The sequence below is a fragment of the Pelmatolapia mariae genome, linkage group LG6, assembly GCF_036321145.2.
Source record: "Pelmatolapia mariae isolate MD_Pm_ZW linkage group LG6, Pm_UMD_F_2, whole genome shotgun sequence".
Taxonomy (NCBI): domain Eukaryota; kingdom Metazoa; phylum Chordata; class Actinopteri; order Cichliformes; family Cichlidae; genus Pelmatolapia; species Pelmatolapia mariae.
The window spans coordinates 35,007,380-35,010,928 of NC_086232.1; the positions used below are offsets into that span (position 1 = coordinate 35,007,380).

The 3,549-nt window shown below is 38.8% G+C and overlaps 1 long non-coding RNA gene across 1 annotated transcript; it reads right to left on the reverse strand.

Moving 5' to 3' along the window:
- On the reverse strand, nucleotides 1–3,006 carry LOC134629410 (uncharacterized). Its single transcript, XR_010094063.2, has 7 exons — nucleotides 2,780–3,006; nucleotides 1,984–2,095; nucleotides 1,587–1,675; nucleotides 1,322–1,473; nucleotides 1,172–1,204; nucleotides 684–867; nucleotides 1–213 (listed from the first exon to the last, which is right to left on the reverse strand). It is a non-coding gene; the product is annotated as an uncharacterized LOC134629410 (long non-coding RNA).
- Between the last annotated feature and the right edge of the window lie 543 nt (nucleotides 3,007–3,549).

A 3,549-nucleotide genomic window follows, 5' to 3' on the forward strand; every position in this document is an offset into this window, starting at 1 on the left:
TCATTTGCAAAGTACTTTATTAAAAGACAAAGTTTCCTATTTACATTTCTATGTTTCACGTCACTTTTTATTATTTACTCCGGGATGGGGATGGATGATGTGCGTCCTGCGTGCCACCCGTACGATCTGGATCATATCTGAGCCATTTCTGGACTGCTTGAGCAAAGACCAACTCAGACATAGAGTTCGCCCCTACCTGCTGCGCCAGGCCATCTAGGACAAAAATAGACACACACACAAAAAACAAAGACAAAAAAAGGGAATTAGAGCACATGAATAAGCTCTTGTTAATTGTCTTCAGCAGTGAGAAAGTATGTAAACTCCTAGGCTGATAAACATGAAAGTCACCAGGCGGAAATCAGCAAACTGCCGCATTTGATTCCCAAAGAGCTATAAGCTGAAAATGTGATATGTCTTAGCATGGTGTGCCGTGTATCCTTTAAAAAAAAAAAAGAAAACATGGGTCCTCGGGCTGTACAAAGTGTACAACCCAAGGACAAAACAAGCCGAAGACCAAAGACTCCATCTCCAGATTAACCGGATATGAAAGTCTTGTTATTAAGAAAGACAAAGTAATATAGCAAAAAACAGACATAGGAAATGTGAAACGCACCCAGCACATCAATTGATCCCTTTATTGTTCACTTTAGGCTCATAAAACTACAATAAATGTTAAAACTTACCAAATATGCATCTGCACAGCGCTGTCTCTTTAAATGCCCTTTTTTGCTTTGTCTGGTCCTTGGTATTTTTTCCCTGCCCAGTTGAGTACAGAGGCCAGCTCCTTTGTAATGGCATAAACCATTACACAGCGGACTCGCACCTCCAGTGTGGTCCAGCAGCACCAATCAACGCAAAGCGTCTCACCTATAGACACATTTTAAGAGATGGAATTAGCGTGTCTCATGTCTTAAATGTGTATGCAAGTGCTTGTGTGTTTACTTCATGTAATTGATGATAGAAACATGTCATTTAGTTTTCCCTAAAGCCTGATTTTCAAGTCATACAAAGAATAAACCAAAGTATTGGCAGTGCAATGTATTTCTATTCCCTTTTGTTGGATATTCATTTGTTAGTTCTTGTAACTGCTAAAAGTGTTTACTAGTTTTTGCCTGTCACATATATTTGTTATACCATGTAAACTGTGAAATTCCAAGATTTTCAAACTTGCCTTGTAATAGTGGCTTCACAGAGTCTCTGGAATCTACAGAAAAAAAAAATCACAACAAGATGACATTCAGGAGTATAAATTGTTTTGTTTTTTTTAGATAAGAGTACAATGACATTGTGATGCAGCTTTAAAGCTTTTTAAAAAGCATACCATCTATAGGGAAGACATCAGACTCTGCATGCTGGCGAGATCGCAAAGCTGTGTTGGTTTGTGCCGGAGTGGCGAAAGGTGCCGGAAGCTGGGTGGGGCATTATGATGGTTGCTATCAGTGGGCTGGGGGGCAGACTGCGGAGTGGTGAGGGCTGTTTAGAAAAAGATAATTTTTTAAGTATTTAAGAATACAGACAACTTGTCAAAAAAGTTTCCTTGTGTCAGACACAGATATGTACACAGACACTAGACAGTATTTTATTACCTGGTATTTTCACTCGAGGGGCCCGGGGAAACCGTTTTTTTGTAGGCTGCTCATCCTCTGAGTCCGTATATGTGTACAGGGGATTTGGTCTAAAGAAAAGAAATTAAAAACGGTCTTAAGTAATTGTAAATATGCTTTTGGCATATTGTTTCCTAAAGTTAGTTTGATTTCTAACAACACACACAGGAAACAGAGATGTGCAAGAAGGTGCAGTATACAATGAATTTAAGTGCACAAGTGTACACGGCTTTGCATTTTTAAAAAGTTTACAAACTTCCACTTTTTGGACTATATTATGTGGTGATATTGCAGTATGCAAGCACCACAGATATGTATAAAAGACAAGATCATAAATTCTTAACAATCAAAGATATGTTTGTGAATAAAAAAGTTTTACTTGTGCTTTCTTTTAAGACTGGTCTGAGTTTCAGCTTCGGACTGAAGGTCAGACGTATCACAGCGTTCACGTGGATATCTCTGAAGACTGCGTTCTGCTTCGTGAAATGTGCCTGGAAATACAAACACAATGTACGGCCAGACATACATTACGTGTGGACAAAAGGTGCAAACGCATAGAAAAATCAGCGGTTTCAAAAATACGCTGGTACGTGTGGACGTAGCCTTATTCATTATTCAAGGCACAAACGGAAAGTCATGTACGCGTGCAACGTAAAGTTAGGTGCGCGTACAACGTACAGTCACGCATGCTGCGTGAGCTTTCAAACTGAGTCTAAAGTTTTCGTGTGCGAATTGAAGCGAGTGCTCTCCAATCATCAAAAGTAACAAAGTCATTGAACACGTTTATACAGTTAACTTTACGTTTATCAATCATATATCACAGATTTAGAATTTTTTGTAGTACTAAGCAACTACAGAGCGAAAGTCTGGGTCAAGCGCCGAGGCGACGGCAAGAACAAAGGAAACCTCGAAGCGTTAAAGCTAGCTTTGTAAGGGAATATAACGAAGAAATTATGAAACGAAAATGTTTTATTTGTTGATATACTTTGTTCGCAGTGCAATTTATTTGTTGCCGGATTGTAAGAAGTAGACACAATTTCGGGCTCCCACATTTTGTGGGAGCAACGTAAATAACAGTAAAAAAGTCGTTAATGTACAACATTAACGAGTTTTTTACTGTTCTTCAAATGCAAACATAACGAAATAACGAGTAAAAAAAAATCATTCATTCTTACCTTATACTAATCATGGTGCAGGCCAGTGCAGTGCATGAACTGATGCCTTCTCCGGTCAATTCCGCTGAGAGTAAATCAAATGTCCCGCTCTACTGTAGAAGACAATGAATACCTGAGGGGATGTACCAATGTGAGAGGGGTGCTGCGGAATAGTCCAAGTGATCGCTGCTTTAATTTCCCGGTCAACTATACATAAATTGCACGTAGACACGATTTTTTAAAGCTGGTGAACTAGACCAAGTCATTGATAACAAATGAACAATAAATCTACTTTCTCTGGTACTTTATACCCGATCAGTTGCAATGCAATTTAATGCTCAACTACAAATCGATGGTTTTTGATGGTGACCGGAGCCGAATGATCGTCAACTATAAATAGACGTTTTCTCGACGTTGTTGTTGTCACCTGGTCGACTATAAATAGATCAAATATCAATGACAAAAAAACAACGGTGAATCAACATCGTTACAACGTCTCTATAGTAAGACCGTCGGTTTACCACAGTATTTCAATGTTGTTACAACATTGGCATTTCAACCCCGACCATATACGACGGTTCGGATGAAAAATCAACATAGATTCAATGTTGTCTTGCTATCTGGGTAGTTGGTTTTTGTATTATATGATTTATTTATTACATTTTATGTGGAGTGAATAAATAAAAGTATATTTACGGTGGCCTCTAGAGACAAAGCACGTACAAACTTCAAAACACGTAGGAACTCTGAAGCACGTAAAAACTCCGAAGCACGTACAAACCCTGAAGCAC